The sequence below is a fragment of the Chamaea fasciata genome, unplaced genomic scaffold, assembly GCF_029207755.1.
Source record: "Chamaea fasciata isolate MVZ Bird 193981 ecotype frontalis unplaced genomic scaffold, bChaFas1.0.hap1 SCAF_7, whole genome shotgun sequence".
Taxonomy (NCBI): Eukaryota; Metazoa; Chordata; class Aves; order Passeriformes; family Sylviidae; genus Chamaea; species Chamaea fasciata.
The window spans coordinates 52,150,178-52,163,221 of NW_027094092.1; positions in this window are offsets into that span (position 1 = coordinate 52,150,178).

Genomic DNA, 13,044 nt, shown 5'->3' on the forward strand with positions numbered 1-13,044 from the left:
GTATTTTCTTTATAGTTTTAGACCTTATATAATACTTTCCCAGAATAAATGCATAATTAGATACTCCTTAGCTGAAATCACATGTACAAATCAAGCATCATACCTATGCCAACTGAGATGTACAAGACACTTTGTCTTCCGCCAAGTTAAAAGTTTTCCTCGCACTCTGTGGTTCTGCTCCTTGTTTGAAGAGCATTGTCAGATGACTGGCACCTGTTTGTGGAAATGTGTGCGGTCTCTGTCTAGCATGAGACCAAAAAACCAGGACACACAGTTACATGGCTTGGAGAGTGACAGGAGAATGTCATGCCCATCAGAGCTCCCTTAAATCACGAACAGTTACATAAAACTGTTGGAGGGAGAACAAGAGGTATGGTGGCAGCTATAACTTTTATTATCCATAGCTAAAAGCTTTGTTCTATTCATAGGCATAAGTTTCCATAGATCCTAATTCAGAAGGACAAGAAGCTTGGAGAAAAAGCCCTTCCAGACAGCAGAAGGTTTGACTAAAAACTCCCTAGACAAACAAAACCCTAGACTTCCCATGAAGATGTTAAAAACAGTAGTGATGATAAAGTTACAGCGTTAGAAAAATGACTTAGTAGAGCCCCAGTATCAGCAAGCATGGAGATAAAGCTGACACATTTTTCCCCTGTACATACTCAATTTCCAGGAGTTGAATTCAGTGTAACACCGAGGGTTGGGGGTTTAGTACCTAAAACAGCTGAGCACTGTTGTATATTTACTATCAAGTGTAGGTATGTATGGAGCACTTACATAACTTATTTTGAGTGGGTTGTAGATTTGGAGACAAAACTCTGTTTCAAGCCCATTCTAAATGTTGGGTACTATTGGTAGTTATGCCACACAGCATGAGTTCTGTACTTCATTAACATTCTTGATACAATTGTATCAATTTTGCAAATTACTGATGACAGGTGACTTCAGAGTTGAGTTCGGTGATTATGACATCAAAGAAAAGTTGGTAGCAGGAAATAAATTTTCACTTCATCTTAAATAGAGGCACAGAAGCTAAGTTCTAGTCCTGGGTTTGAAGCAGATAAGAAAGATCACATATTTTTGCATTAGGAAGATTTTATATAAATAAGATATCTTTGGGATCAAGTTGCTCTGGTGACTTCAGCAAAAGGAAGAAGAAAAATTGTTGGAAAGGCCTTCATAGTTCAGGAACACTTCCAAAGCACCTATTAAGCACATTTCCTAGAAACAAAGAGAAAAAACCTTCGTAGACAGGTTTACCTCAGAAATCAGGGGGAAAGAGAGAGCAATCCGGTACGGAGATCACACTTTCAGATTTAGTTGTGAATGGAATTTTAGTTGTGTAAAGAACTGAGAAAGTAGGTTTAAGCAGTGATAGCTGGAGTCAGGGTGAACTAGGTTAAAGAAAATCAATTACACTTTTTTATTGAGGATACTGAGTATGCAATAACCTCAATCATTCCACTTTAAAGAGGGCACAGAAATAAAAGAATTGAAGAATCTTGCAGAACAACTGCTTCAATTGGTGCTAATCTGATAAACTTGATTCTAGAAAGAAGTTGCATGGAGGAATTTTAGTTATTTATTAAGTCTGAATTATAGCTCAAAAGTAGCTCTGGTATCACTAGCCAAGTTACCTTGGATCTGACCCGTATGAAAGGAATTCTGTGAAGAAGATTTGTAAGAAGCCTTGGCCAAGGCTGACTCTTGTCACTCCTTCAAGGAAGTGTCCAGGCAGAAGACCTCACAGTCCAGGGAACTGCTTACAAACTTGCTGTCTTCTTTCCTTCTGAAGACCAAGGAAAACTTGGAAAATGTTTATTATGTCACCTTCGGAATTGTGCTGTGCTGCAATATCTGTGAAAAAGTATTTGAAGTCAGCTATTCAGAATTCAGTGTATGCTGTGTGCTATACTATGAGTCTGCTACACACCTGGAGGTTTCAAATTTCATCATGAAGCATGTTTCAACAGAGGTCTTAGAAGTCATAGAAATTTTAAAAATCTGCAATCAGGATCTACATTTTTCAGGACAGAAGATTGTGAGCATTTAAAATAGATGTCAATGAGGTAGGTTTTTCTAGTATTTCAAACTGGATGTGGTCCTTAATTTGACATTCTATACTTGTAAAAAAAAAGGCAGAAATTAATTTAAATTTGTCCATATATTCTCAGTAGACTTTTTTTTTTTTTTCATATTCCAGACAGTACTTCCATTTTATTAGCAAGATATTGATGGGATAAAAAACAAGGTACTAAAATTATGGAGTGCTTTCAGATAATCACAGATTAAAGCTTAACAGCTATGTGTGATGAACACTCTGCTTAGGCACAGTTTAATGTTATTTTCTTGCTTTGTCAGATGACTCAAAAGATTTATTTCTTGTGAAAAACTAGGAGATCTCTGAATCCCAGCTTCCTCTCCACAAAAGAATGTTGTAAAAAAAAAGAATAGTAGCAGTAAAATATTCTGATTAAAGCTGACTGTGAGTAGGTACTTAGAGAAATTTTGTCAAGAGCTGTGTAAGTACTTGATTAATCATTACAAATTTATCTGTGGGCTACAGGAACCAGGCATAGTGAATTAGAGGGGAAAATCATCTCTTTCAAGGAGATGCTTCCTGCCATACTGAGGCAAATCTTCTGATGTAACTTGGCTCCTTATGCTGAAATCCTGCTTTGCAGTCAGCTGAGCCAAGGGTATTCTTAGCCAGTTAATATGCAGGTCAGTATAATGCAGCTGCTCTGCTCTGTGAAAGTAGGACAGACCACAGTTACTAGAAATCACCAGGTTGTTTCCTAACCAGAGGGGTGCTGGTTAACACTTGCCAGGAGATACCTCTGCCTTTTCCCCCCACATCACTGACAAAACAAAACAAGGAAGAAAATCCCTCCAGAACGGGTCTTTCAGCACTGTGGGAGTTGCAATGACTCTTGTGATTGACAAACTTAAAACTGTTTCAGATGCTGACAGCCCAGGATTTCTTCATCTCTGCTTTATTTGGATTGGATCTATCTGGAAGAGTGAAAGTACTTTTGTTTATCAAATTCAAGTTACTTTTTAAATGTCTAGTGTTTAAAATAAAACCAGCAAGTTCACTCTAACCAGTCAAGTTCTTTATTATAAAGCAAAACTATAAAAAAAATTATGACAGAATGCGTTTTCTGTTTCTTGTTTTGGCTGTCCTTCACAGTAGATCTACAAAGCTAAGTTGCAGGAAGGGGCATCAAAGGATTGGGACAGTAAAAGAAGGGATTTTTCAGCTTTTCTTCCTCAGGGCGTAGTGCTCTTTCTAATGACTTAGCTAAAACTGTGTTTCCTCAGACCATTTGTTCAAAATGAAATATCTCTCTTGGCTGTGGTTCCATAGAACTGTTCAAGTTTGTTTCATCTGACAGAAATACAGTTATGAATTTGTACTAAAAATAACCGTGATGGCTTGGCTTCCTTCTCCTTCGTAGTTCGAGACAGAAAATTACAGGAGGGGCATTCTTTTTCTAGAAACCTCTGCAAGTCACATTCCTATTATTTAATTTGCATGTTATTTCCATCTTGATGAACTTCCCTGCATGTCCTTGGGTTTGTGTGAATAAACATAATTACAGGTCATATGAGATGTATTTCCAACTCTGCTTTGCAGTTTTGTAGAATTAATTCATTAAATAATACTGATGCACCTGGCATTCAAAGTACCTTTCTAAATTGCCTTCTGCTCATCTGTTCTCTTGGAAGTAGAGCCATAATAAGTCTGGCTTAAAATCCAGAATTACTAGTTAGTCACTGCCAACCAGACCTCTTTCAGAAGCATATCTAAATATGTCAGGAGATTTCTTTGACCCCAAAAGCACAGCTTTAGTATTTATCAATATAAAATACATAATCAGAGTTTATTGCTTCATCTGCATAATTATGATCTTCAGCTACAGCACGTGTTTTCATTGCCAAGTAGTCGAGATTTTAACAAAAGCATGAACTGTGTCTTGCTAAATTCACTAAGATAAACGTTATCTTTATAAGATTTCTTCTGGGCTGGTGCATGAGAAGCTCAGCATCTAGACTGATACATGGTATAACTACAAAAGCAGTACTCTTTCAGAGCTTATTAGGAAAGCAACCCAAGAAATTACCACACAATAAAGAGTCCTTCTTGCAAACGTTAATTCTGGCAGTGCAGAGACATCATAGTTAATGTTGTACTGGTAGCATCTGGGAATGATGCAAGGACATTAGGTATGCAACTAGTGTTTCAAAGCATGTACAATTAGCATCTCAAACAAGGCACTTACAAAGAGTGTAATTGGATAGCTGATGAATTGAGAATGCTTCTTCACAATTTCTTTGATTCGCCTTTTTCCCAAGTATTCTCTTTGGTCTTCCTTCAGATATAGGATAATCTTTGTTTTACAGTCATGTGGTTCCCCGTGAAGGAAATAGGTGGGTTTTAGTGACAGCACAAATGGACAAATAGCATCCTTTTTCTGAAATGAAGAGTTAATACAATCGTAATAAATTCTTAATCATCACTGACTACCTGATAACACTGAGCTGGTGTTCTGTACTTGTTCTGTGCTCCAACAAATGCAACAGCTAAAGTAATTATACCATTTCGATGTGTATTTCCCCCAGCTTTCAAAGCCCTCATGAAGCACAGCAATGGAACATATGAACTGCAAGAGGGAGTCTATAATGCAGAAATTCATTAAGTGTGACCTTTATCTTTAAATGTTGCACATACTAGAAATGAAATGCAGCAGTGGTGCTGTACTGGGTGATGCACATTCATTCTCTGCTGCACAAAGTTCAGTCAGTGTTTATTACCCAGCCAGGCAAATTTGCTGCTGAAGGTAGAGATCCTATTCCATCAGACTGTGCACCTGTGCTCCCACTCTGTTCTGCAGAATGTTCACTGGACTCTAACCAGCCATGAGACAGAGAACAGCAAATTCTGGTGACATTTACCATTAACAATGACAGTGAGAAGCCTGGAATGAAGGTGACTTTCTTACTGCCTGTCTTTGCTTTGTGACCACAGTCACATTTGCAACCAGGGAGGCAAAGAAAAAGCTGACCCCAACCTGACCATGCCCGGAGACACCAGCACAAGCCACGTTTCTATAGAAGCTCCTTTGCTGGACCTCACAGTAGTCATGGGATCAGCTTTGGTCATCCTGTGCCTGAGTCCGTGATGGGCAGAATGCAATTGAGCTTGTCACACCCATCATTCCCAGAATCCAGCTCCTTAGGATCAGTCACAGCCTCAAGTCTCATTCTGTCCAGGGATCACAACAGAAGGCTTGAGCATTCTCAGGGTTACAGTCAAGAATCCAGGCAGTGTTTTACTGGCCGAGTCACATTAATTGCCAGATTACTTGCAACCAATGATTTGCTAACTGCCTCCTTCAGAAAGTTTTTCTTGCTGGAATAGAAAGTGTTGATAAGCAATTATTTCAGCCTGGAAGGCAAGAGTCCTCTTCATCCATGGGATGATCTTCAGTTTGCACAGACTCAGTGTTAATAAGGATACACAGAGCTGAAACCTCACTGCATGTGCACCCGCACATACACTTGACAGTGGCACGTGTGTTTTTAAACTGAAAAAATACAAATAATTTGTCTTGAGAGCACTGGGCAGAGAAATTTGATTATTATTTCAAATTTATCATTAATAGTCTGGTATGCATTTTAGAGTTTTTCCTTTTCCCTGATTTCTTAGTAAAATTAAGATAACATAGGATGAGTAATTGTTTAATCAAAAGGAAATGCACAGGCTTTTTAATATAGTCATGTTAGACTGTATGATAAAGCAAGAAAAGTCATCACAGGATTTGATTTATTATCACAAAATAATTTCACTTGTGCATTCTGGGACATCCCAGAGATAAAATTTTGCAGTTATGACAAAATAACAAACACAAGATTTTCACTCTCCTTTAACTGAAACACTGCCTCTACAGGAATACTCTGAGGTAACTCTTTAATTTTAAAAATAAGCTTGAAAGTTCTCTGGGGAATGAGAGATATTGGCTTAGTTGGTATAATGATGAAACTAACACATATTTGGTTATAGTCCCTTCAAGTCAGAATAACACTGCAAGGAAACACATCTTATTCAAGGGACATGTTATAGTATAAAATCTCTTCTCTTGATCATTTAACAGAAACCAAGTCTGAAACCACCCAAAGATGTAGATTTCGTCCTTAAGATAGACTATTATTTGCTGTTCCTATTTAAGTTATGCTTAAACAACCCCCTATATTCACCTCTCATGAAAAAAGACCACAAGGCCCTTGTGTCTGGCTACTGGCTGTTTTTATTTTGCCCCAGTTCTCTCCTGTCACAGCTGTGGGAAGGAAAGTAGACAAGAAACAGAATAAATTATAATTTAAACTGGCTAGAAATATTATGATGAGATTATGTATGAATTTTCCAAAGGGAAGTGATGGAAAGAAACATACTGTAGCCACATTTCAGCTTACATTAGAAGAGCAACTAATCTTCATCAGCTAAGTCTGGAAGTAAAAGAATCATTGTCATCACTCATCTTTCTACAGAACTAATGTAGGTAACCTTCAAGCCACAAAGAAAAAAAAAAAGAAAAAAAAAAATCTGCCTATCGCTTGGTTTAGACGTGCAGCAGGAGAAGGAGAGTAGAGAGAAACTGAACAAGACTCCTTAGGCATGGGGCAAGTCATGGCAGCCGTGGAGAGTGTCTTATTCTGACCTACCATATATCGAAGGCTGACGGGGTTGGCTAACCCATGTACTAGAGGCAAGCAGCCTCCTCCTTTCTTGTTTAGAAACTAACATCATCAGCCTGCACTTCAAAAGAGTTTTATAAAGAAATATTTTTACCGGAGGTAAGTTAAATGCTTCCTACTCAAAACAGTGTTGATACATATTGATATTGCACAAAAAAATCAATAAGCTTAAGGGTAAACTTAATGAATGATGGAGTGTTTGAGGTTGGGAGGAACCTCTGGAGGACACCTCAGGTCTTTCTGCTCAAGCAGGGTCACCTGGAGCAGGCTGGCAATTACCGTGTCCACTAACAGCTGCTCTGAAATGAGCTAATTGTGGGTGACATCCCTTTGCAATTGCAGAAAGTGGACCACAGCCCTCCCAAAAAAACCCTGAAAGGTAAAGTGTCTGTAGGAGCAGCTGGTTCAGCCCAGGCACACGTGGCCTCGGCTCGAACAGCACCAAGGGTCAGAAACGGAAGGTTACCTGTCAACGGGGGTGACTCAAGAGCATTGATGGGCTCTGCCTGTTTCTGGATGCAAATGAAGAAAGTAATGTCCTGACTTGTGAGATTAATCCATTAAAGCAAAAGAGAAGCTTATGAACCATGGCACCGCCATGCTAATGAGGATTTTTCCTGGCTGTTTGCGCTGTTGCTGCAGTAGGAAAAAGGAGGAATACGGGGGTCTCCCTGCAAGCCCTGCCACCCACCGAAGAGCTGGGACATGCGATTGCAGCATCAGGTCTGTCCAGTTTGCAATGCTGTTAGAACTCACCAGATGGGGCTAATAGAGCAAATATAAATATTCTCTATAGGAGTCATCTTGAACAAATGTATAGAGATGGGTAGAGAGAGCAATATATATTTGTGTGTATGGCACAGGGGTTTTAACCTTTTAAAAGTTGATTTCTTTTTTTTAGTTAACCCCTTCAATTAATCCATTATTTTTAACAGATACTTTGTTACATTAGTTTTCCATGAATCATATGTTTAACTATTCAGCCGTTCTCTCCCACCCCACAAACCAATAGCTGTCTCAGGAAATCTGTAGGTTGGATCAGGCTTACTTATTTTTAATTTTTTAAAAACTCTATAAACAACTAAAAAACCACATATATAAAAATTGAAGGTTTATGTTAAGATCGATTTCTCATTATTATGCTTCTATTTATGTTTGAATAAATGAAAGTTGTAAAAATCAGTTTCTTTATAAATGTGCACACCTTTCCCTTCTCCTTTGGTACACTGATACAGAGACTGATCCTGTCACATAAGTCCATTGCCCAGATTTATTTTCCTGTAGAGATTAAACATATTTAGATATCACAGTACAGTTTTAGTTAACTGATTTTTTTAAAAAAGACAATAACTGTATGCCAGTGCATCTATCAAACATCCTCATCTGTGTCAAATCACTGAATCAGGAAGTTAGTATTTGAAAATTGAAAGTAATTGCCTGTGAAAGATGTCAGACTGGTGCTCTCTGTATTTTACTGTGCCTGTAAGGAGCAATTCTATCATTTTTACTATTGAAAATGAGGAAAATACATAAAGATTTAGTATGCATCCACCTATATTTGATTTTAGCTTGTTATACCTACTCATGAAAAGAAAAATTACAGTGAATGAACAGACTTCAGATGGGTTTTAGCTCAACCAACAGAGCAGCTACTGGAAAATGCCATAAATCTTGTTATAGCTAGCACTCAGGCTTAGAAAGATGGAGGCTAAAGACAAGGGATGTCACAGGAATGTGCATACTTGATTACATGATTACTGGTATGCTTGTTACATAAGAACAATATTGCATGAGCTGCATAACAATGATAGTTTCAGATAAACCAGAAAAGCAGGGATGCAAGAGTCTACTCAGGTAATCTTCTAAATCACACTTTTCTTTAGTAATAACATCCCTTGCTTTATGTACACAGCAAGAGAAAGTGAGGAGAGAGAAACTGAACAAGTCTCATTAGGTATGGATAAAGTCAGACTTCCATTTAGACAGGCACTTAGGCTGCTGAAAGCCTGAGTGATGATAATTTTTTATGATGAATTAAATTTTGTGTGTGATGAAATTATAAGGTACATATGGTAATGATGTAAGAATACATATGTCATAATAACAAATACCCTTTCTCCTCAGGCAGCTTGTCTTGTAGATGAAAAAACCCCAATCATAAAAAACTATCCCACTTTGATGGTAAGTTTTATCTAAAAGGTTACACATAATCTTCCTATATATGAGTAAGTTCTGGACACCAGATGGATGGCAAAGCCTTGTGAATTTAACTTACACCCTTCTTGACTTGCAAATGAAAATCAGTGACCACATGACCATAATGAAGCCAGCGCAGAATGATGACCAGAATGGAGCCAGCACATAATTCAGGGAAATAAGCTCTCCTTTCTTTAAATGTGCAATGATTCAACAAGCACTGAACGAACAGCCAGTGCTGTGCAGTATCCAGAGCTCCCATGCTTCAGTGAGCTTATGGAAAAACTCATAAAAATTCCCATTAGATGATCATTTATCTAAAGCTTCAATGCTTCATCTAAAACAATTTGGAGACAGTCATTTCAGCCATGGAAATGAAATTATGCTTGTGACACTGATGGAGAATCTCCTCCTATGACTGGACAGAAAGCAGATAGCCATGCTTTTTCTGAAGCTCTCTGCAACCTTTCAGATGTGAGAAAAGTGTTAAAGAAATGAAGAGTCTGCTAACAAGTTTTCAGTTCCTCTTTGAGTAATGCACCAAAGCAACAGAGAAAGATGTTACCATCAGCTAGGTAGATAACCTGGGGGAGACTGAGACTTAAGATATACATGCACATACCTGTCTTAACTGCAAAATTTTCAGAGACTTCTGAATTTGATCACCTTTAAAACTCAGTCACTTTTTTTTTTTTTTAATGCTTCACTTTCCTTGACTGTTAAAGTCTTTCCTTTCCAAGAACAACTTTCTCAGCTTTCCTTATTTTCTTGTTCTGCTTAGGGACTCCTAAACCACACACTGGCAGCCACTTTTCTTTCAGGGATGACTGCTAACTCACTGTTGCTCACACCAAATGCAGGTTGCTTGGCTGACCTGTAAGATCCATCAATAACCAACCAGGCACTATTGTGACTCAATTACCACAAGCTTCCAAATGAAAACCAGTTGAGTGAAATAGCCAGTTCTGATGAAAGAGAAAATAATTTTGAAACGTATTTGCTGAATCTATTGTTTCTTGAATTACAAACATGCAAGGGTCTATTGCAGACCCCACTTTAGGGGTGTTCTTGGCTTTCTCAATGGCGCTGCATTCTCACACTACAACACTGTCTAGAAATTCCAGTTTTGGGAGAAGCTGAGTTGCTGCTGCTGGCCAACAATCAGACCTTATTTATTCACAGGTTGTCATTACTCAGCTAATTACAGCAGTACTGTAGATGTGGATAATATGTCTTCCCTATTTAGGGGGTTTTGAGAAGTACATAATGCTGCAGCACATCTTAGAAACACAAGTTATTTGTGGGTATATCAAACCAATCTCTCCGGCTTTCCATAGAATTTAAATTAAATTCAATATCTCAGTCTTATCTTCAGAGAACATAATTTCCAGGACAACTACAGCCCCAAGATAATAACTGTTGTTGACAAGAACTGCACTGCTGGCTATGGAGGCAAGGTACTCTTTACAGGAGACAACACACAGTGACCTGATTGCTAACAGCAGGATGAAATTTTCCAAAGACACAACAGAGTTCACCCTTCATCCTGTCCCAGCTACAAAGCAGACTCATTTTACCTTGCCTCCTTCAATACAAATATCTGTTTTTAAGACTACCCATTTGTTTCCCAGTAATTAACCCCCCCACTATGAAAACAAAATGTTTCACATGCTCTCGCTTCTCTTGTGGAGGGATACAAGTATAAACAAACAACATGTAATGTGTTCCAGGAGAGCAGAAACTTCCTGGGTAACACCCTTTCACTTCTTAATACATAGTGCATTACCTCACGTATTTAATGTTAAACGTATGCAGTGGTTAAGAAGAGATTCCTAATGCAAATAAGGACCTATGAAACTATGCCAGAAACAATAATTTCTCATGATGAAAGCAAGTTAAATGTACTTTAAAGACCATGTAAGTACCTGGAAATATATTTCCAATACTGCCATCCTTTTCCTTCTCCCCATATCACATGCAACCTGCATGCCATCCTCTTACCAGCACCAACCTTTTCCCTAGTTCAGATGTGTTCCTTATGTGTCTGTGTGCCTCTGTTAGTAACTCACACGCACTCAAAAGTTGCTAAAATTTTACACAGTGCAGAGCTTTTGACTCTCTGGACTCTTAAGCCAGGCACATTAAATGCCCAAATTATTTTGGGCATTAAAAGTCCCAGAAAGACCTGACAGACATGCTATAGTTGACAGACAGTGCAGAGATAATCACCTGATTTCTGCAGCATAATCTGCAGGCAGTGCATGCTGGAATAGATAGTTTGCCTGATGGAGTATGGGTGTAATCACCTTCCTTTTTTTTTTTTTTTTTTTTTTTTTTTTTTTTTTTTTGTGTGTGTGTGTGTGTGTGTGTGTGTGTGTTTTGTGTTTTTTTTTTTGTCTGAGGAAAGCTGGTAAAAGCTAATACCAGTTGTTGTACTTTCTGGGAAGTAGCAGATGGCATTCAACTTCAAGCACAGGAAAGTTTTGTTCATAACTGTATTTGTACTGCAGGTTCTTCGTGTCCAGTAAAAGCACTATTAATATTACATTCTGAAAAGTTGCAGGACCAATTTATGCCCTGCACAAAGCAATCTCAAAGGACCACATTTTATTACTGTTAGTGAATTTTGCTCATGTCTGTTTTCCAATTTGCCAAGACAATTTGCAAAAAGTAAAGCCACAATACAGCAGTGATTGTGACTGACTTCAGTTTATTGGTTGTGTGGTGCATACAAAACAACTCATCTGGGATGTCCTCATGGGATCATTTCTGAACTATCATCCTTGGTTAGCTTGAAACAGAAGAATTTTAAAGTGGTACAGGGAATTTTTTCATAAGACTTATCTCTGTAATCTCTTTTTCTCCTAGCATTTGATGAGCATTGTTGATGGGGCTGTACAATAGTGTTCTTGTGACTTGCAGCTGTGTTTTTCAAATGAATATTTGTCTTGGATTCTCCGTGGAATCTCTCAGCAGCTTTTATTGATGTTTCTTGTAAATGTTAAACACTACATCAATTCTTTGACTTTCTGCACCATCATGTACTGCTGATAACCAGGTACTTGTTAACTTTGTTTATTCTTTGGATCACACTCATTCCATCAGTGACAGATGGCCTGCCGTGGTTTCAGTACGATTTGCATTCCACACAGTCCCTCTACCAGAGTTGCCTGCTTTCTTCTTCAAAGTGATCTATCCAATGTTGTCAGTCGGTGATGAATAAGACATACTCAGTATGCCTGCTTGGAGCAACAATTTTTTTTTTAAATTTTGTTGTTTTTACATCCTTATCTGTCTGAAATATTACTATTTAGAGATCTTTGTTGTTCCTGCTCTTCTTTGGTGACTGAAAATATTCTTTCTCTCTGGAAGTCCATTAATGAAATTTCTTTATGAAACAATCCCTCTTAAGATGATTTTTAAAAAATTGCAGGGCTGCTTACCTACTTTATGTGCTTTTAGGAGGTCATCAATACCATCTGGCAGGACTGGCTGATAAGCTGACAAGATCTATTGGTCATTATTGATTAGCTTTATCTTAAGAAATTCAAGCAAGTCTTCAATACCTGGCGTTTTAGAAGTCTAATTATCTGTACTTGTTCAGATAGTCACTCAGATACATACTCTGTTCTGGAGATCTTTGGCTGTTTCATGGCTCTTAGCTATCTTTTACTAATATTTTGGTAACCAGCAGCAAGACAGTATTCAGCTACAAACAAAATCTCTTTGAACTAAATTGACTTGAAACTAAATCCCTTTAACCCCCTGCAGTCTGGAAGACTGAGTGGACTTCTTCAACTGAGCTGATCTAATGGAAAGAAGGAAGGTCCTGCTGTCTGTTCCCTTAAGCAGTCAGTGTTTTTCATTTAACCATATTTATTTGCAAGGAGTTTAATTCTCTGTCCACTTACCTTTCAGAAACAGCTCCTCATGAGGTCAGGAGAGCACTGTGGCTGGTACAGGAAGGAAGAGCAGCATAGACATAGTCCAGAAAGAAGAGAGCAGGACAATGTCTTTGTTAGCAGGCCCATTAGAGCCACACAGCTACAGCAGGAAACTATACCTTGAAAGCGTGTTTTTTATGGTTAA